Raw genomic sequence first — 23351 nt, forward strand, 5'->3', positions numbered from 1 at the left:
CATTACTATATTAATTGTTTTAGCAGCTATAACTAAGAGAGCTCAGATTCCTTTCTCTTCATGACTTCCTGCTGCTATAGCAGCTCCTACTCCTGTTTCTGCTTTAGTTCATTCTTCTACTCTTGTTACTGCTGGTGTTTATTTATTAATTCGTTTTAGACCAATATTGGATACTTATAATTGTGGTTGATTTTTACTTTTAATTGGTTGTATAACTATATTTATGGCTGGATTGGGCGCTAATTTTGAGTTTGATTTAAAGAAGATTATTGCTCTTTCTACTTTAAGACAACTTGGTTTAATAATAAGAATTTTGGCTATAGGTTATCCAAAGCTTGCATTTTTTCATTTATTGGCTCATGCTTTATTTAAGGCATTATTATTTATATGTGCAGGTTCAATAATTCATAATTTGAAGGATTCTCAGGATATTCGTTTTATAGGATCAATTGTTAATTTCATACCTTTAACTTCAGTTTGTTTTAATGTTTCTAGTTTATCTTTGTGTGGAATACCTTTTTTAGCGGGATTTTATTCAAAGGATTTAATTCTTGAGATGGTTTGTTTAAGATGAATTAATTGTTTAATTTTTTTCTTTATTTTGTTTCTACTGGTTTAACTGCTTCTTATTCTTTTCGTTTGTTTTATTATTCAATATCTGGTGATAATAATTTTTATTCTAGATTTTCTTTTGATGATAAGGGTTATTATATTTCATTTGGAATAATTGGTCTATTGTTTGTTGCTGTTTTTGGTGGTAGTCTTTTATCTTGATTAATTTTTCCTATTCCTCATGTGATTGCTTTACCTTATTATTTAAAGTTTTTAACTATTACAGTTGTTATTTTAGGTGCTTATTTAGGTTATCTTATTTCTAATTTTGATTTTTCTCATAATTTATTTTCTTTAAGTATACTTTCTTTTGTTAGATTTGCTGGTTCTATATGATTTATACCTTTTCTTTCAACTAAGTTTATTAGATATATTCCTTTAAAAATAGGTTATTATTCATCTAAGTCATTTGATTATGGTTGAGGTGAATTACTTGGTGGTCAAGGTTTATATAGATTATTTATTTATTTAATTGGTTATATTCAAGGTTGATATGATTCTAATTTCAAGATTTATCTTTTAACTTTTATTTTTTGAATATTTATTTTGGTAATATTGTTTTTCGTTTACTTAAATAGCTTATAATTAGAGCGTGACACTGAAGGTGTTAAGGAAGTATTTTTACTTTTAAGTATTTATAAATATAGATATATTAATTTTACAGTGAAAATGTAATGTTTTATTTAAACTATATAAATGTTAGAAATGTTAACGGAGTTTAACCGCTAATATAAAAAGTTAGCAGCTTTCATATTGGCTTTACATTTCCTTAATTGGAACTATTATAGTTCAATTATATTATTAACAGTAATACGCCTCTTTTTGGCTTCAATTAATAAGAATAAGGGTAGTACATACCAATCTTCCAGGTCGAAACTGACTGCAATATTTCGCTTCTTATTCTATTTAAGGTTGATTGATAATATCAATACTTTTTGAATGCAACCCAAATGTTATATTTAACTACAACCCTTTATTCTGCTCATTGTAATGCTCCTTGGTTTCATTCATGGTATAGTCCTCCTAATAGAACTAGAATAAAAAATATTGTTGATACTGTTCAGATTATAATGTCTGAAGTTTTAAAAATAATTACAATTGGTAGAATTAGTGCAATTTCTACATCAAAAATTAAAAAGATTACTGCGATTAGGAAGAATCGTATTGAGAATGGTATTCGTGCTGATCTTTTTGGATCAAACCCACATTCAAATGGTGATCTTTTTTCTCGATCATTAATTAATTTTTTTGATAGTGTTGTTGCCAGGATTATAACAATTATTGGAATAATAAATCTAATGAAAACTCTTGTTGATAGAATTAGAATTGTTTTTCTTGATTTATATCAAGCTTTCTGATTGGAAGTCAAATGTACTATTTATACTAGAAAAACAATTATCTACCTCATAATAAATAGAGATATATAAGAATAATCATACTACGTCTACGAAGTGTCAGTATCATGCTGCTGCTTCAAATCCAAAGTGATGTCTTGGTGAAAATTGATTTATTGAGTGTCGAAATAGACATGTTGATAAAAAGATTGTTCCAATAATTACGTGTAAACCATGGAATCCTGTTGCAACAAAGAATGTTGATCCATAAACTGCATCTGCAATGCTAAAAGGTGCTTCTCAATATTCATATGCTTGAAGTATTGTAAAGTATAGTCCTAATAACACTGTGAAGAATAATCCTTGTAGTGCTTGAGTATGATTAGATTCCATTAAACTATGATGTGCTCATGTTACTGTTACTCCTGATGCTAAAAGAATAGCTGTATTAAGTAATGGAATTTGTATAGGGTTAAAGGGTTGAATTCCTATTGGAGGTCATAGTATTCCTAGTTCAATTGTTGGTGCTAATCTTCTTCTAAAGAATGCTCAAAAAAAAGAAACGAAAAATAATACCTCTGATGCAATAAATAAAATTATTCCTCATCGTAATCCAATTGATACAAATCCTGTATGTAATCCTTGATATGTTCCTTCTCGTACTACATCTCGTCATCATTGAATTATAGTTAGTAGGGTAATTCCAAATCCAATTATGAATAAGTTAATATTAAATAGGTGGAATCATTTTGCTAGTCCTGATACTAGGACTATTGCTCCAATTGCTCCTGTTAATGGTCAAGGTCTATAGTCTACTAAGAGGAATGGGTGGTTTGAGTGAGTTGTTAACATGGGTTTAATATACTTCTCTAGAATATAGAGTTCTTAGAATTGAGAAAACATAGGCTTGAATTATTGCTACTGCTGATTCTAGAATTAATAGAGGTATTTGTCCAATAATTAGTAATGAGATTAAGTTTATTGCTATAGATGGTCCTGTGTTTCCTAATAAGGTTAATAATAAGTGTCCTGCAATTATATTTGCTGCCAACCGTACTGCTAATGTACCTGGTCGAATAACATTACTAATTGTTTCAATTAGTACTATAAATGATATTAATGCAGGCGGTGTACCTTGTGGTACAAGGTGTGTAAATATATGATTAGTATGGTTAATTCATCCAAATAATATAAATCTTAGCCATATAGGTAAGGCAATTGCAAATGTTAATGCTAAATGTCTTGTTCTAGTAAAAATATAAGGGAATAATCCTATGAAATTGTTAAATAATATTATAATAAAAATTGAGATGAAAATGAATGTTGTTCCATTAAATGATTTTGGTCCAAGAAGTGTTTTAAATTCATTATGTAAGGTTAAATTTAGTTTATTTCAGATAATGTTAATTCGTGATGGTGTAAGTCAAAATAGTGATGGGATTAATAATAGTCCTAGAAATGTTCTAGTTCAATTTAGTGATAAATTAAAGATGTTAGTTGATGGGTCAAATGTTGAGAATAGATTTGTTATCATTTTCAATTTAAGTTTTTTATTTCAATTGTTCCTTTTTCTGCTCTTTTAATAAGGTTAGGTTTAAATGAGAAGAAGTTTATTTGATTAAACAAGATTAATGTAGCTGAAAATATAATGAATAGTGAGAATCATATAAGAGGGGATATTTGAGGGATTTGGATATAATTTCCCCATCAGAAGTAGTCGTTAATTTACTATGATTTGGTTTAAGAGACCATTACTTACTTTCAGTCAGTATCATGCTGCTGCTTCAAATCCAAAGTGATGTCTTGGTGAAAATTGATTTATTGAGTGTCGAAATAGACATGTTGATAAAAAGATTGTTCCAATAATTACGTGTAAACCATGGAATCCTGTTGCAACAAAGAACGTTGATCCATAAACTGCATCTGCAATGCTAAAAGGTGCTTCTCAATATTCATATGCTTGAAGTATTGTAAAGTATAGTCCTAATAACACTGTGAAGAATAATCCTTGTAGTGCTTGAGTATGATTAGATTCCATTAAACTATGATGTGCTCATGTTACTGTTACTCCTGATGCTAAAAGAATAGCTGTATTAAGTAATGGAATTTGTATAGGGTTAAAGGGTTGAATTCCTATTGGAGGTCATAGTATTCCTAGTTCAATTGTTGGTGCTAATCTTCTTCTAAAGAATGCTCAAAAAAAAGAAACGAAAAATAATACCTCTGATGCAATAAATAAAATTATTCCTCATCGTAATCCAATTGATACAAATCCTGTATGTAATCCTTGATATGTTCCTTCTCGTACTACATCTCGTCATCATTGAATTATAGTTAGTAGGGTAATTCCAAATCCAATTATGAATAAGTTAATATTAAATAGGTGGAATCATTTTGCTAGTCCTGATACTAGGACTATTGCTCCAATTGCTCCTGTTAATGGTCAAGGTCTATAGTCTACTAAGAGGAATGGGTGGTTTGAGTGAGTTGTTAACATAGGTTTAATATACTTCTCTAGAATATAGAGTTCTTAGAATTGAGAAAACATAGGCTTGAATTATTGCTACTGCTGATTCTAGAATTAATAGAGGTATTTGTCCAATAATTAGTAATGAGATTAAGTTTATTGCTATAGATGGTCCTGTGTTTCCTAATAAGGTTAATAATAAGTGTCCTGCAATTATATTTGCTGCCAACCGTACTGCTAATGTACCTGGTCGAATAACATTACTAATTGTTTCAATTAGTACTATAAATGATATTAATGCAGGCGGTGTACCTTGTGGTACAAGGTGTGTAAATATATGATTAGTATGGTTAATTCATCCAAATAATATAAATCTTAGCCATATAGGTAGGGCAATTGCAAATGTTAATGCTAAATGTCTTGTTCTAGTAAAAATATAAGGGAATAATCCTATGAAATTGTTAAATAATATTATAATAAAAATTGAGATGAAAATGAATGTTGTTCCATTAAATGATTTTGGTCCAAGAAGTGTTTTAAATTCATTATGTAAGGTTAAATTTAGTTTATTTCAGATAATGTTAATTCGTGATGGTGTAAGTCAAAATAGTGATGGGATTAATAATAGTCCTAGAAATGTTCTAGTTCAAATTAGTGATAAATTAAAGATGTTAGTTGATGGGTCAAATGTTGAGAATAGATTTGTTATCATTTTCAATTTAAGTTTTTTATTTCAATTGTTCCTTTTTCTGCTCTTTTAATAAGGTTAGGTTTAAATGAGAAGAAGTTTATTTGATTAAACAAGATTAATGTAGCTGAAAATATAATGAATAGTGAGAATCATATAAGAGGGGATATTTGAGGGATTTGGATATAATTTCCCCATCAGAAGTAGTCGTTAATTTACTATGATTTGGTTTAAGAGACCATTACTTACTTTCAGTCATCTGATGAATTTCAAGGTGTACTAATTTTTTTTAGTTACTTTAGATTGACACTCTAATGTTATTTATTTTAACTAACTCCTTAAATTATCTTAGATAATCACTTAATAAATAAATTTACTGAAGTTCTTTCAATTACAATTGGTATAAATCTGTGGTTTGCTCCACAGATTTCTGAGCATTGTCCAAAGAATAATCCAGGTCAATTTATTGTGAATGTTCCTTGATTTAATCGACCTGGCGTTGCATCAATTTTAACCCCTAATGCAGGAACTGTTCATGAGTGTAGAACATCTGATGCTCTTCCTAATACTCGTACTTCTGTATTTATTGGTAGGATTGTTCGGTTATCTACATCTAGTAGTCGGAATCCATCATTTTCTAGGTCTTGTTCTGTTGTTATATAAGTGTCAAATTCTACGTCTATGAAGTCTGAATATTCATATCTTCAATATCATTGTCGTCCAATGGTTTTAATTGTAATTATTGCATCTACTGAATCATCAAGTAAATATAATAGTCGTAATGATGGAAGGGCAATAACAATTAATGTAATTGCTGGTAAAGCTGTTCAGATTGTTTCAATTAAATGTCCATGAAGTATATTACGGTTAGTATAGGCAATAAATAATATATAACTTAGGGCATAACCTACAATTACTGTAATTAATAATAATACGACCATAGTATGATCATGAAAGAATGATAATTGCTCCATTAATGGTGAAGCTCCATCTTGAAGAGATAAATTTGATCATGTTGCCATTAATAAATATTTTCTAATAAAAGGTCAAACCTTTATTTGTAGAGCTTAAATCTACTGCACTAATCTGCCATATTAGAATCTAGAGATTAATGGTAATTCTGAGTAACTATGTTCTGCAGGAGGGTTATTTTGTAGTCATTCTGTTGATCTTCTTATGTTAGCTCTAAATATAATTGCTCGGTTTGTAATCATTCTTTCTCATATAATTACAATGAATATAATGATTCCTACAATAGAAATTGTAGACCCAATTCTTGATACTACGTTTCATGATGTATATGCGTCTGGGTAGTCAGAGTATCGTCGAGGTATTCCTGCTAATCCTAGGAAGTGTTGAGGAAAGAATGTTAAATTTACTCCAATGAATATAATTGTAAGTTGGATTTTTAATCATGTATTATTTATAGTTAATCCTGTAAATAGTGGATATCATTGAATGACACCTCCTATAATTGCAAATACTGCTCCTATAGATAATACATAATGAAAGTGGGCTACTACATAATATGTATCATGTAATACAACATCAAGTGATGAATTTGCTAATACTAATCCTGTTAATCCACCAATTGTAAATAGGAAAATAAATCCTAGAGCTCATAATAATGGTGGATTGAACTTAAATTTAGTTCCATATAATGTAGCTAATCATCTAAATACCTTAATTCCTGTAGGTACAGCAATAATTATTGTTGCTGATGTAAAATATGCTCGTGTGTCAACATCCATTCCTACTGTAATTATATGATGTGCTCATACAATAAATCCTATTAGTCCAATTGATAGTATAGCATAAATTATACCTAATGTTCCAAATGATTCAATTTTTCCTCTTTCTTGACATACAATATGTGAAATAATTCCGAACCCCGGTAGAATTAAAATATAAACTTCTGGGTGTCCAAAGAATCAAAATAGATGTTGATATAGAATTGGGTCACCCCCTCCTGCAGGGTCAAAGAATGATGTATTTAAATTTCGATCTGTTAATAATATAGTAATAGCTCCTGCTAAAACTGGAAGTGAAAGAAGGAGAAGTAATGCTGTAATAGCTACAGATCATACAAATAAAGGTGTTTGATCTAAAGTTATACTTTCTGATCGTATATTAATTGCTGTTGTAATGAAATTCACTGCACCAAGAATAGATGATACACCTGCTAAGTGCAGTGAAAAAATAGCTAGATCTACAGATGCACCCCCGTGTGCAATAGCTCCTGCTAGAGGAGGGTAAACTGTTCATCCTGTACCAGCACCATTATCTACTATAGAAGATGTAAGAAGAAGGGTTAGTGAAGGTGGTAGTAATCAAAAACATATTATTATTTTTTCGTGGAAATGCTATATCTGGTGCACCAATTATTAGTGGAACAAGTCAGTTACCAAATCCACCAATTATAATAGGTATTACTATAAAGAAAATTATTACGAATGCGTGAGCTGTAATAATAACATTATAAATCTGGTCATCCCCAATTAGAGATCCGGGTTGGCCAAGTTCAGCACGAATAAGTATTCTTATTGATGTTCCTACTATTCCTGCTCATGCTCCAAATATGAAGTATAAAGTACCAATGTCCTTATGGTTTGTTGAGAACAATCATTTTTGCGGTAAGATGGCTGAATTTTAGGTGGTAGACTGTAAATCTACTTATGAGATGTTTTCTCTCTTATCATATTTAGGTCTTATATTCAATTATGATTCTAGACTGCAATTCTAGAGGTGTAAAATTTTACTAAGGCCTAAAAGATTATACTTTTAATTATAACTTTGAAGGTTATTAGTTTGATTAACTTAAGTCCTTAGTATAATGAAATTAAGGTTGATGTTGAAATCAATCCTATTGTTGAAATTATTACTGTTATAGGAAGAATGATTCTTGATTTTTGGGACTTTATGTTTATAGATCACGAATTTTCTGTGTATGATATAATTAGAGCTGAGAATCTAATACGTATATAGTAGTAGACTGTAATTGTAGTTAATACAACTATAATAGTTATAATAGTTGTTATATTGTTTTCTATTAATGATTGTATTACAATTCATTTTGGTAAGAATCCAAGGAATGGTGGTAGTCCACCTAAAGATAATAAAGATAAGAATATTATTAATTTAATTTCGGTTTTTATATTTCTGGCTGAATAAATTTGATTTATGAAAAATAAATTTATTTGCTTAAATAATAAAACTATAATTAATCTTAATAGTGAGTAAATAATGAAGTATAGTTCTCAGATGTTTTCTCTGACTGTTAATGATCTAATTATTCAACCTAGATGTCTGATTGATGAATATGCTAAAAGTTGTCGTAAGGATGTTTGATTTAAACCTCCTATTGCCCCAATAAGTTCTTAATTGAATACAATAAGATAAGACCATTATTGGGGCGATTATTTGTCATGTTATTAATGTTAAACAATTATTTCATCTTGATGCTCCTATAACTTCTGGAAATCAGAAATGGAAAGATGCAGCTCCAATCTTTAATAATAGTCTAGATCTAATTATTATTGATGGGATAAATTCTGTTTCCCATCCCATTGGATATTTTATTTGAATCAGCAAAATTGAAAATAATAATAATTCGATGCTATTGCTTGGACAATAAAATATTTAATTGATGATTCATTTATTATTATATTTTTATTTCTTGTTAGGAGCGGAATAAATGAAAGTAAGTTGATCTCAAGTCCTATTCAAACCCCAAATCAGGAATTTGATGAAATGGACAGGATCGTTCCTATCATTATGTTGATAGGAAGAGAAGTTTTGTAGAGTTGTTGGTCATTAAAAAGGAGAGGATTGATACCTCTATAAATGGGGTATGAACCCATTAGGTTGTTTAGCTTACCTTTTTACATTAAGGTGTATGATGCACGTTAGTTTTTGATACTAAAGGAGGTAGTTTAATTCTATCTTATGTAATTTTAATGAAGGTAATTTTATTTACTTTAATTACCCTATCAAGGTAACCCTTTAATCAGGCACTTCATTTATTTAATATATAAATCGAAAGTTTTTTTTTGAAATTCTTTTATGTATTATTTTGTTTAATTAGGATTAATTTATCCTGCTCATTTTATATTTTTTTATATATATATATAATAAATAATTTATATTAATATATTACATTTAATTGAAATTAAAGTATTATAAGTTCATCTTACCATTATCAATTGATTATTTTAATGCAATTATTTACCTAGGATTATAGCTACTTATGTTTTTAGCTTAAAATAGGTTATTATAATATAATATATATAATAATATGTAATTTAATATTTAATATTATTATAATTGGATATAATAAATAAAATTATTAATTTAAATATAAAATATTATAATTAATATAAATAATTATATTAATTATAATAATATAATTATGTAAATTATCTATAATTAGATTATTTAACTAATATATATGAAAGTTAACTTAATATAAAAAAAGAAATCATATTAATAACATATTATATTAAATTACATAATTGTATAAAATATATTTATTATATTATTTAATCTTTCTTTATTTATTAGTGAAAAGAAAGATTAAATAAGAAAGAATATAATACATTTATTGCTATACATGTTCCATATTAATCTTTAATTATATATAATAGAGAAGTTGTTGTGGTCATACATAGGGGCGTTTCTTTTTTTTTGTTAATGTTTGTGGTTTTTTTCTTTTTTTTTCTTTAAATATTTGAATCTTTTATTTTTTCCTGAATTAATAGATTTAAAATTTTCTTATTTTTTATTTTTAAAAGTTTTATTCTTGCTTGTTTATTCACTTTTTCTTTGTATTATATGTAAGTTTTGTTAGACTAAATGTTCTTTTTGCAGTAATTTGATTTAATTATCAAGTGATTTTGGATTTAGCAATTGATTTAGTATCGGCATAATTCGTGCCAGCAGCCGCGGTTATACGATTGATACAAGTGAATATTATTGGTTAAAACAGTTGTTTATATTATTAGGGTTGAAATATAAATTTGTAAGGTGAAATGTTAAAATTTATTTGTGGCCCTTTTTATGAATCTGTGAAATTTAAATAATAAACTAGGATTAGATACCCTATTATTTTAAATGTTAATTATATTTACCAGGGTACTATTAGTTAAGGTCTTTAAACCCAAAGAATTTGGCGGTATCTCATTCCATTCAGAGGAACCTACCCCATGATTGATAATACACGATTTACTCTACTTAATTTATTTGTTTGTATATCTCCGTTATCAGAGAATCTTTTTAGAGTTATAATTCTCAAGATTTATAATTATAAAATATTTCAGGTCAAGGTGCAGCTTATAGTTAAGAGGAGGTGGGTTACAATAGATTTTTGTTTATAACGGATTTGATAGTGAAATACTGTTAATGAAGGTGGATTTGATAGTAATTTAATTTATTTAATTTAACTGATATTGGCTCTGAGATGTGTACACATCGCCCGTCGCTCTCATTATTGATTATTCTATTTTATTTTAAAGTAGCTTCAATTTAGATGAGATAAGTCGTAACATAGTAGATGTACTGGAAAGTGTATCTAGGAAGAGTTTCAAGATATAACTTATTAGTAAAGTGTTTCATTTACACTGAAAATTTTTCTGTGCAAATCAGGATATCTTGATTATTTATTTTATTATATTTATTTTTTGTTTATTTAATTATTTAATATAAATAATTTTATTGTATTTTTGTCTTAGTATATTTTATAGAATTGATTATTTAAATTATAGTTTATTGGTAGTGTAAGTGTTTTATGAAATATTATTTTAAATTTTTTTAAGTAGATTTTATTTATTGTACCTTTTGTATCAGGGTTTATCAAAATTTTAGTATTTATTTTACTTGTCTCGATTTGGGTTGATTTATAAATAATTTATAGTTAATGTATCATAATTATTATTAAAATATTTATAGAAATGAGATGTTAATCGTTTCCCAAGATATCTAGTTTCTTAAGAAAAAATTTAATTTTTTAAAGTTATTTGTTTTTATTTAATTTTTTAAGTAAAAATATTAACTTATTTATTCTTTAAGGGATAAGCTTTGAAGTTAATAACCTATAATTTATTTTATAGAAATATAATAGTAAGCTTTAAACCAGCTATCTTTAAGATTACGTTTTAGTTCATTATTTTTTATTTTGATTTTATAAATATTTTAGGTTTTTTATTAAGATTATTAATTTAATTTTAAAATTTTTGTAATAATGATAGAATTAGTATATTTATTTGTATGAAATTTTTACCTTGTGAACTTATTATAAGGAACTAGGCAAAATTGATTTCCGCCTGTTTATCAAAAACATGTCCTCTTGTTTATATTTTGAGGCCTGGCCTGCTCACTGAGCGTATTTTTAAAGAGCCGCGGTATTTTGACCGTGCAAAGGTAGCATAATCATTAGTCTCTTAATTAGTGGCTGGAATGAATGGCTTGACGAGAAATCAACTGTCTCTTAATAAATTTTTGAATTTAACTTTTGAGTCAAAAGGCTTAAATTCTTCTTTAGGACGAGAAGACCCTATAGAGCTTGACATTTTACTTTTATATAGTTTTTTGTTTGTCTTTCTATATTTAATGATGATGTTTTGTTGGGGTGACATGAAGAATAGATAAACTCTTCATTATTATATCATTTATTTATGTTTGTTATTTTGATCCATAATTTATGATCATAAGATTAAGTTACCTTAGGGATAACAGCGTAATTGTTTTTGAGAGCTCATATCGACAAAGCAGATTGCGACCTCGATGTTGGATTAAGAAAAATTTTGGGTGCAGGAGCCCAATGATTAGGTCTGTTCGACCTTTAAATTCTTACATGATCTGAGTTCAGACCGGCGTGAGCCAGGTCGGTTTCTATCCTAAGATTGTTAATCCATATTAGTACGAAAGGACCATATGGTTAAAATATTTTTTGTTATATTGATTAATATTAATTTATTTACTATTTTGACAGATTAATGTGTTGAATTTAGAATTCATTTATGTAGATTTTTTCTACAAATAGTATTGATACTTTATGATTTATTTATATTTATTTTGAATTTTCTTTTATTGGTTATTTGTGTTTTAATTAGTGTTGCCTTTTTAACTTTATTAGAGCGTAAGGTTTTAGGTTATATTCAGATTCGAAAGGGTCCAAATAAGGTAGGTTTTGTTGGAATTCCTCAGCCATTTAGAGATGCTATTAAGTTAATTTGTAAGGAGCAGCCAATTCCTATTATATCTAATTACCTACTTTATTATTTTTCCCCTGTTTTTAATTTAATGATTTCTTTAGCCGTTTGAGTAATTTTTCCTTATTTAACTTATATGTGTTCTTTTTCTTATGGATTTTTATTTTTTTTATGTTGTACTAGATTAGGTGTTTATACTGTTATAATTGCTGGTTGATCTTCTAATTCAAATTATTCATTATTAGGTTCTCTTCGTTCTGTTGCTCAAACAATTTCTTATGAAGTTAGTTTAGCTTTAATTTTATTGTCTTTAATTATTTTAATTGGTAGTTTTAATATGTTTGATTTTATAAACTATCAGCTTTATTGTTGATTTATTATTATTTCTTTTCCTTTAGCTTTAGCTTGTTTTGCTTCTTGCTTAGCTGAAACTAATCGTACTCCTTTTGATTTTGCTGAAGGGGAATCTGAGTTAGTTTCAGGATTTAAAATTGAGTATGGTGCAGGTGGTTTTACTTTAATTTTTTTAGCTGAATATACTAGAATTGTCTTCATAAGAATGTTATTGGCTTTAATTTTTTTGGGCGGTGATTTTTATTCTTTTATATTTTTTATTAAGCTTGCTATTATATCTTTTGGTTTTATTTGGGTTCGTGGAACATTACCACGGTTCCGTTATGATAAATTAATGTACTTAGCTTGAAAAAGTTTTTTACCTTTATCTTTGAATTTTTTTATTTTCTTTGTTGGTTTAAAGATTTTATTTATCTCATTTCTTTAGTGAAATTTTTTGAGAAAAGTTAATAGAAGAGTCAAACTTCTAATTTTATGTTTTCAAAACATATGCTTTTCCTAAGCTAATTAACTTTATTCCTTAATTAATTTATCTCATGCGTTTGCGACATGGACATTAATTAAGAAATATGTGAAGTAAATAATTGTTAAGATTTGACCTGTTATAATATAAGGTTCTTCAACAGGTCGTTTACCAATTCACGTTAGTAAGCATACAACAACTACTATAATTCAGAATAAAATTTGATTAATAGGGTAAAATTGAATGCCTCGGAATGGTGTTTTATTATAAAATGGTAAAATTATTAAGATTCTAATTGATAAAAATAATGCAATAACACCTCCTAACTTATTAGGGATAGATCGTAGAATTGCATATGCAAATAGGAAATATCATTCTGGTTGAATGTGAACTGGTGTTACTAATGGGTTGGCAGGTACAAAGTTATCTGGATCTCCTAATAGGTAAGGATTAATTAAACATAGTATAATTAATAATGATGTTATTATTACAAATGTAATAGAATCCTTAAAGGTAAAGTATGGATGGAATGGAATTTTTTCAATATCTCCATTTAGTCCAAGAGGATTATTAGATCCTGTTTGGTGAAGAAAAAATAAATGAATTGCTGCTATAGCAGCAATAATAAATGGTAATACAAAATGGAATGTGAAGAATCGATTTAATGTTGCATTATCAACAGCGAATCCTCCTCATACTCATTGGACTAAATCTGTTCCTAAGTATGGGATTGCTGATAATAAATTAGTAATTACTGTTGTACCTCAAAAAGATATTTGGCCTCAGGGTAAGACATATCCTATAAATGCAGTTGCTATAACTAAAAATAAAATCACTGAACCAATTATTCAGGTATGTATATATATATAAGATACATAGTAAATTCCCCATCCTACATGTAAGTAAATACAAATAAAAAATATAGATGCTCCATTTGCGTGTGAGGTTCGGATAATTCAACCATTATTTACGTCTCGGCAGATGTGTACTACACTACTGAATGCTATTTCAATATTTGATGTATAATGTATAGCTAAAAATAGTCCAGTTACGATTTGAATTACCAAACATAACCCTAATAGGGATCCAAAATTTCATCAAAATGAAATATTTGTTGGGGCAGGTAAGTCAATTAAAGAGTTATTAATAATTTTAATTAAAGGATGTCTTAATCGTAAGGGTTTATTCATTAGTAATTATCTTATTTTACGAATAGGTCCCTGATTAATATTGGTGATTTTAACAACTGCTAGTAGTGCTAAAAATAAATAAATTATTATTATTATTGTAATAATGAATGTTGGTCTATTATATAATTTTTCTAAAGATATTGTTATTTCTTGATAATGGATTGAATTATCAATATTTATAGTTTCGGTGTTTTTGAAAAAGTCTATAAATATAGATATATCTAGAATAATTAATATTAATATGATAAATACTCACATTATTAATGTTATAATTATAGTGATTGATTTAGGCTGAAATATTTCGTTTGATGCAATTCTTGTAATGTAAATAAATAATACTAGTATACCACCAAGAAATGTTAAAAATAAAATATATGATAATCAATATCTTTCTATTATTGTTCCTGTTATTAATCCAACTAGGAAGGTTTGAAGGATAATAAAAAGCATTATTGATATTGGGTGTCTTAATTTAATAAAATTAATATTTATTACATTTGATAATGATATAATTATTATTTTGATCATTTCAGGGGTTAGTTTATTTAAAATACCGGTTTTGGGGACTGATGATGGAAGCTTTTCCACCTCTGAAGTTTTAAAAGTGGGGGCTGGACTTATTTCCGGTTTACAAGACCGGCGTTTTTTTTAAACTATTAAAACTAATGTTTATATTCTCTATTTTTACTTCTTTATTGATTTATTTTGCTGGTGTTTATGTTTTTTCTTCTAAACGTAAACATTTATTAATGGTTCTTTTGAGATTAGAATATATTGTTCTTTCTTTACTTATGTTAGTTATTGTTTTTCTTATTGAGTTTGATTATGATTATTTTTTTCCTGTTATTTTTTTAGTTTTTTCTGTTTGTGAGGGTGCTTTAGGTCTTTCTATTTTAGTTTCAATAATTCGTTCTCATGGTAATGATTTTTTAAATTCTTTTGGTTTATCTTTATGTTAAAGTATTTATTTATAACTATTTTTTTGATCCCTCTTTGTTTATTAAATAATTGTTGATGGTTGGTTCATTCTTTAATGTTTCTGTCGGGTATTGTTCATTTGCTAGATTAAGTCTTCTTTCTTTTTATATTTTTTTTTAGGCTAGATTAGTTCCTACTTTACTTTTAATTTTGGGTTGGGGTTATTAACCTGAGCGTTTGCAGGCTGGTGTTTATTTAATTTTTTATACTTTGGTTGCTAGATTACCTTTATTATTAGTTTTATTTAAGGTTTATGATTTTTCTAATACTTTATATTTTCCTTTATTGGTTGATTTTGGTTCTTATTATTTTATGTTTTATGTATTTATAATTTTGGCTTTTTTAGTTAAGATACCTATGTTTTTGGTTCATTTATGACTTCCTAAGGCTCATGTAGAGGCCCCTATTTCAGGTAGAATAATTCTTGCTGGTGTTTTATTAAAGTTAGGTGGTTATGGTATTTTTCGTGTTATAAAGGTTATTTCTTATTTGGGTTTAAAGTTTAATTATTTTTGATTGTCTTTAGGTTTATCTGGGGGTGTTATTGTAAGATTTATTTGTTTTCGTCAGGTTGATTTAAAGTCTTTAATTGCATATTCTTCTGTTGCTCATATAAGAATGGTTATTGGTGGATTGATGACTATGAATTGATGAGGTTGTGTAGGTTCTCTTTCTCTAATGGTTGGTCATGGTTTATGTTCTTCTGGTTTATTTTGTTTATCTAATATTATTTATGAACGTTTAGGTAGACGAAGATTATTAATTAACAAGGGTATAATTAATTTGATGCCAAGAATGGCTTTATGATGATTTCTTTTAAGATCATCAAATATGGCTGCTCCTCCTTCTTTAAATTTGGTAGGTGAAATTAGATTATTAAATAGAATTATATCTTGATCTTCTTTTAGATTCTTTGCTTTGATTTTTTTATCTTTTTTTAGAGCTGTTTATACTTTGTATATATATTCTTATTCTCAGCATGGGAATTATTATTCTGGTGTTTATACTTGTTCTCTTGGTTATTTTCGTGAATATCATCTTTTACTTTTACATTGATTGCCTTTAAATATTCTCTGTTTAAAGGGTGAATATTTCTTTGTTTAGTTTGCTTAAGTATTTTAATTAAAAATATTGTTTTGTGGAATCAATGATATGAAGTTTTTCATCTTAGGCCGTGAATTTATTTTCTATTTGTTCTTTGAGTTTTTTTCTTTGTTTATTTCGAGAACTATAATTTTTATTTTAGGTATTTATTATTTAATAATTGATTATAGAGTTTTTGTTGAGTGAGAGCTTTTCAATTTAAATGGTTCTATAGTTGTTATAACTTTAATTTTGGATTGAATATCTCTTATTTTTATATCTTTTGTTATATATATTTCTTCTTTGGTTATTTATTATAGAGAGGATTATATATCTGGTGAAAAGAATATAAATCGTTTTATTATTATTGTTTTAATATTTATTCTTTCTATAGGTTTTTTAATTATTAGTCCTAATTTAATTAGAATTTTATTAGGTTGAGATGGTTTAGGTTTAGTTTCTTATTGTTTAGTTATTTATTATCAAAATGTAAAATCTTATAGTGCTGGTATATTAACTGCACTTTCTAATCGTATTGGTGATGTTGCTATTTTAATTTCTATTGCATGAATGTTAAATTTTGGTGGTTGAAATTATATTTATTATTATGATTTTATTTCTAATTCTTTTGAAATAAAGCTCATTACTATATTAATTGTTTTAGCAGCTATAACTAAGAGAGCTCAGATTCCTTTCTCTTCATGACTTCCTGCTGCTATAGCAGCTCCTACTCCTGTTTCTGCTTTAGTTCATTCTTCTACTCTTGTTACTGCTGGTGTTTATTTATTAATTCGTTTTAGACCAATATTGGATACTTATAATTGTGGTTGATTTTTACTTTTAATTGGTTGTATAACTATATTTATGGCTGGATTGGGCGCTAATTTTGAGTTTGATTTAAAGAAGATTATTGCTCTTTCTACTTTAAGACAACTTGGTTTAATAATAAGAATTTTGGCTATAGGTTATCCAAAGCTTGCATTTTTTCATTTATTGGCTCATGCTTTATTTAAGGCATTATTATTTATATGTGCAGGTTCAATAATTCATAATTTGAAGGATTCTCAGGATATTCGTTTTATAGGATCAATTGTTAATTTCATACCTTTAACTTCAGTTTGTTTTAATGTTTCTAGTTTATCTTTGTGTGGAATACCTTTTTTAGCGGGATTTTATTCAAAGGATTTAATTCTTGAGATGGTTTGTTTAAGATGAATTAATTGTTTAATTTTTTTTCTTTATTTTGTTTCTACTGGTTTAACTGCTTCTTATTCTTTTCGTTGGTTTATTATTCAATATCTGGTGATAATAATTTTTATTCTAGATATTCTTTTGATGATAAGGGTTATTATATTTCATTTGGAATAATTAGTCTATTGTTTGTTGCTGTTTTTGGTGGTAGTCTTTTATCTTGATTAATTTTTCCTATTCCTCATGTGATTGCTTTACCTTATTATTTAAAGTTTTTAACTATTACAGTTGTTATTTTAGGTGCTTATTTAGGTTATCTTATTTCTAATTTTGATTTTTCTCATAATTTATTTTCTTTAAGTATACTTTCTTTTGTTAGATTTGCTGGTTCTATATGATTTACACCTTTTCTTTCAACTAAGTTTATTAGATATATTCCTTTAAAAATAGGTTATTATTCATCTAAGTCATTTGATTATGGTTGAGGTGAATTACTTGGTGGTCAAGGTTTATATAGATTATTTATTTATTTAATTGGTTATATTCAAGGTTGATATGATTCTAATTTCAAGATTTATCTTATAACTTTTATTTTTTGAATATTTATTTTGGTAATATTGTTTTTCGTTTACTTAAATAGCTTATAATTAGAGCGTGACACTGAAGATGTTAAGGAAGTATTTTTACTTTTAAGTATTTATAAATATAGATATATTATTTTTACAGTGAAAATGTAATGTTTTATTTAAACTATATAAATTTTAGAAATGTTAACGGAGTTTAACCGCTAATATAAAAAGTTAGCAGCTTTCATATTGGCTTTACATTTCCTTAATTGGAACTATTATAGTTCAATTATATTATTAACAGTAATACGCCTCTTTTTGGCTTCAATTAATAAGAATAAGGGTAGTACATACCAATCTTCCAGGTCGAAACTGACTGCAATATTTCGCTTCTTATTCTATTTAAGGTTGATTGATAATATCAATACTTTTTGAATGCAACCCAAATGTTATATTTAACTACAACCCTTTATTCTGCTCATTGTAATGCTCCTTGGTTTCATTCATGGTATAGTCCTCCTAATAGAACTAGAATAAAAAATATTGTTGATACTGTTCAGATTATAATGTCTGAAGTTTTAAAAATAATTACAATTGGTAGAATTAGTGCAATTTCTACATCAAAAATTAAAAAGATTACTGCGATTAGGAAGAATCGTATTGAGAATGGTATTCGTGCTGATCTTTTTGGATCAAACCCACATTCAAATGGTGATCTTTTTTCTCGATCATTAATTAATTTTTTTGATAGTGTTGTTGCCAGGATTATAACAATTATTGGAATAATAAATCTAATGAAAACTCTTGTTGATAGAACTAGAATTGTTTTTCTTGATTTATATCAAGCTTTCTGATTGGAAGTCAAATGTACTATTTATACTAGAACAACAATTATCTACCTCATCAATAAATAGAGATATATAAGAATAATCATACTACGTCTACGAAGTGTCAGTACCATGCTGCTGCTTCAAATCCAAAGTGATGTCTTGGTGAAAATTGATTTATTGAGTGTCGAAGTAGACATGTTGATAAAAAGATTGTTCCAATAATTACGTGTAAACCATGGAATCCTGTTGCAACAAAGAATGTTGATCCATAAACTGCATCTGCAATGGTAAAAGGTGCTTCTCAATATTCATATGCTTGAAGTATTGTAAAGTATAGTCCTAATAACACTGTGAAGAATAATCCTTGTAGTGCTTGAGTATGATTAGATTCCATTAAACTATGATGTGCTCATGTTACTGTTACTCCTGATGCTAAAAGAATAGCTGTATTAAGTAATGGAATTTGTATAGGGTTAAAGGGTTGAATTCCTATTGGAGGTCATAGTATTCCCAGTTCAATTGTTGGTGCTAATCTTCTTCTAAAGAATGCTCAAAAAAAAGAAACGAAAAATAATACCTCTGATGCAATAAATAAAATTATTCCTCATCGTAATCCAATTGATACAAATCCTGTATGTAATCCTTGATATGTTCCTTCTCGTACTACATCTCGTCATCATTGAATTATAGTTAGTAGGGTAATTCCAAATCCAATTATGAATAAGTTAATATTAAATAGGTGGAATCATTTTGCTAGTCCTGATACTAGGACTATTGCTCCAATTGCTCCTGTTAATGGTCAAGGTCTATAGTCTACTAAGTGGAATGGGTGGTTTGAGTGAGTTGTTAACATAGGTTTAATATACTTCTCTAGAATATAGAGTTCTTAGAATTGAGAAAACATAGGCTTGAATTATTGCTACTGCTGATTCTAGAATTAATAGAAGTATTTGTCCAATAATTAGTAATGAGATTAAGTTTATTGCTATAGATGGTCCTGTGTTTCCTAATAAGGTTAATAATAAGTGTCCTGCAATTATATTTGCTGCCAACCGTACTGCTAATGTACCTGGTTGAATAACATTACTAATTGTTTCAATTAGTACTATAAATGATATTAATGCAGGCGGTGTACCTTGTGGTACAAGGTGTGTAAATATATGATTAGTATGGTTAATTCATCCAAATAATATAAATCTTAGCCATATAGGTAGGGCAATTGCAAATGTTAATGCTAAATGTCTTGTTCTAGTAAAAATATAAGGGAATAATCCTATGAAATTGTTAAATAATATTATAATAAAAATTGAGATGAAAATGAATGTTGTTCCATTAAATGATTTTGGTCCAAGAAGTGTTTTAAATTCATTATGTAAGGTTAAATTTAGTTTATTTCAGATAATGTTAATTCGTGATGGTGTAAGTCAAAATAGTGATGGGATTAATAATAGTCCTAGAAATGTTCTAGTTCAATTTAATGATAAATTAAAGATGTTAGTTGATGGGTCAAATGTTGAGAATAGATTTGTTATCATTTTCAATTTAAGTTTTTTATTTCAATTGTTCCTTTTTCTGCTCTTTTAATAAGGTTAGGTTTCAATGAGAAGAAGTTTATTTGATTAAACAAGATTAATGTAGCTGAAAATAAAATGAATAGTGAGAATCATATAAGAGAGGATATTTGAGGGATTTGGATATAATTTCCCCATCAGAAGTAGTCGTTAATTTACTATTATTTGGTTTAGGAGACCATTACTTACTTTCAGTCATCTGATGAATTTCAAGGTGTACTAATTTTTTTTAGTTACTTTAGATTGACACTCTAATGTTATTTATTTTAACTAACTCCTTAAATTATCTTAGATAATCACTTAATAAATAAATTTACTGAAGTTCTTTCAATTACAATTGGTATAAATCTGTGGTTTGCTCCACAGATTTCTGAGCATTGTCCACAGAATAATCCAGGTCGATTTATTGTGAATGTTCCTTGATTTAACCGACCTGGCGTTGCATCAATTTTAACCCCTAATGCAGGAACTGCTCATGAGTGTAGAACATCTGATGCTCTTGTTAATACTCGTACTTCTGTATTTATTGGTAGGATTGTTCGGTTATCTACATCTAGTAGTCGGAATCCATCATTTTCTAGGTCTTGTTCTGGTGTTATATAAGTGTCAAATTAACGTCTATGAAGTCTGAATATTCATATCTTCAATATCATTGTCGTCCAATGGTTTTAATTGTAATTATTGCATCTACTGAATCATCAAGTAAATATAATAGTCGTAATGATGGAAGGGCAATAAAAATTAATGTAATTGCTGGTAAAGCTGTTCAGGTTGTTTCAATTAAATGTCCATGAAGTATATTACGGTTAGTATAGGCAATAAATAATATATAACTTAGGGCATAACCTACAATTACTGTAATTAATAATAATACGACCATAGTATGATCATGAAAGAATGATAATTGCTCCATTAATGGTGAAGCTCCATCTTGAAGAGATAAATTTGATCATGTTGCCATTAATAAATATTTTCTAATAAAAGGTCAAACCTTTATTTGTAGAGCTTAAATCTACTGCACTAATCTGCCATATTAGAATCTAGAGATTAATGGTAATTCTGAGTAACTATGTTCTGCAGGAGGGTTATTTTGTAGTCATTCTGTTGATCTTCTTATGTTAGCTCTAAATATAATTGCTCGGTTTGTAATCATTCTTTCTCATATAATTACAATGAATATAATGATTCCTACAATAGAAATTGTAGACCCAATTCTTGATACTACGTTTCATGATGTATATGCGTCTGGGTAGTCAGAGTATCGTCGAGGTATTCCTGCTAATCCTAGGAAGTGTTGAGGAAAGAATGTTAAATTTACTCCAATGAATATAATTGTAAATTGGATTTTTAATCATGTATTATTTATAGTTAATCCTGTAAATAGTGGATATCATTGAATGACACCTCCTATAATTGCAGATACTGCTCCTATAGATAATACATAATGAAAGTGGGCTACTACATAATATGTATCATGTAATACAATATCAAGTGATGAATTTGCTAATACTAATCCTGTTAATCCACCAATTGTAAATAGGAAAATAAATCCTAGAGCTCATAATAATGGTGGATTGAACTTGAATTTAGTTCCATATAATGTAGCTAATCATCTAAATACCTTAATTCCTGTAGGTACAGCAATAATTATTGTTGCTGATGTAAAATATGCTCGTGTGTCAACATCCATTCCTACTGTAAATATATGATGTGCTCATACAATAAATCCTATTAGTCCAATTGATAGTATAGCATAAATTATACCTAATGTTCCAAATGATTCAATTTTTCCTCTTTCTTGACATACAATATGTGAAATAATTCCGAACCCCGGTAGAATTAAAATATAAACTTCTGGGTGTCCAAAGAATCAAAATAGATGTTGATATAGAATTGGGTCACCCCCTCCTGCAGGGTCAAACAATGATGTATTTAAATTTCGATCTGTTAATAATATAGTAATAGCTCCTGCTAAAACTGGAAGTGAAAGAAGGAGAAGTAATGCTGTAATAGCTACAGATCATACAAATAAAGGTGTTTGATCTAAAGTTATACTTTCTGATCGTATATTAATTGCTGTTGTAATGAAATTCACTGCACCAAGAATAGATGATACACCTGCTAAGTGCAGTGAAAAAATAGCTAGAGGGTCAAAGAATGATGTATTTAAATTTCGATCTGTTAATAATATAGTAATAGCTCCTGCTAAAACTGGAAGTGAAAGAAGGAGAAGTAATGCTGTAATAGCTACAGATCATACAAATAAAGGTGTTTGATCTAAAGTTATACTTTCTGATCGTATATTAATTGCTGTTGTAATGAAATTCACTGCACCAAGAATAGATGATACACCTGCTAAGTGCAGTGAAAAAATAGCTAGATCTACAGATGCACCCCCGTGTGCAATAGCTCCTGCTAGAGGAGGGTAAACTGTTCATCCTGTACCAGCACCATTATCTACTATAGAAGATGTAAGAAGAAGGGTTAGTGAAGGTGGTAGTAATCAAAAACTTATATTATTTTTTCGTGGAAATGCTATATCTGGTGCACCAATTATTAGTGGAACAAGTCAGTTACCAAATCCACCAATTATAATAGGTATTACTATAAAGAAAATTATTACGAATGCGTGAGCTGTAATAATAACATTATAAATCTGGTCATCCCCAATTAGAGATCCGGGTTGGCCAAGTTCAGCACGAATAAGTATTCTTATTGATGTTCCTACTATTCCTGCTCATGCTCCAAATATGAAGTATAAAGTACCAATGTCCTTATGGTTTGTTGAGAACAATCATTTTTGCGGTAAGATGGCTGAA

The 23351-nt window shown here is 27.9% G+C and overlaps 2 long non-coding RNA genes and 1 pseudogene across 2 annotated transcripts; 2 read left to right on the top strand and 1 right to left on the bottom strand.

Annotated features, from left to right (window-relative positions):
* The first annotated feature begins 331 nt into the window (after positions 1–331).
* Positions 332–1181, top strand: LOC126306473 (NADH-ubiquinone oxidoreductase chain 5-like; annotated as a pseudogene).
* A 4258-nt stretch (positions 1182–5439) lies between these two features.
* On the bottom strand, positions 5440–21052 carry LOC126306490 (uncharacterized). The gene is made up of 2 exons (XR_007553560.1): positions 20966–21052; positions 5440–5594 (listed from the first exon to the last, which is right to left on the bottom strand). It is a non-coding gene; the product is annotated as an uncharacterized LOC126306490 (long non-coding RNA).
* LOC126306482 (uncharacterized) lies at positions 5478–21365 on the top strand. Its single transcript, XR_007553552.1, has 2 exons — positions 5478–5558; positions 20930–21365. It is a non-coding gene; the product is annotated as an uncharacterized LOC126306482 (long non-coding RNA).
* The last annotated feature ends 1986 nt before the right edge of the window (positions 21366–23351 follow it).

Source organism: Schistocerca gregaria, unplaced genomic scaffold (genome assembly GCF_023897955.1).
Source record: "Schistocerca gregaria isolate iqSchGreg1 unplaced genomic scaffold, iqSchGreg1.2 ptg000333l, whole genome shotgun sequence".
In the NCBI taxonomy this organism is placed as follows: domain Eukaryota; kingdom Metazoa; phylum Arthropoda; class Insecta; order Orthoptera; family Acrididae; genus Schistocerca; species Schistocerca gregaria.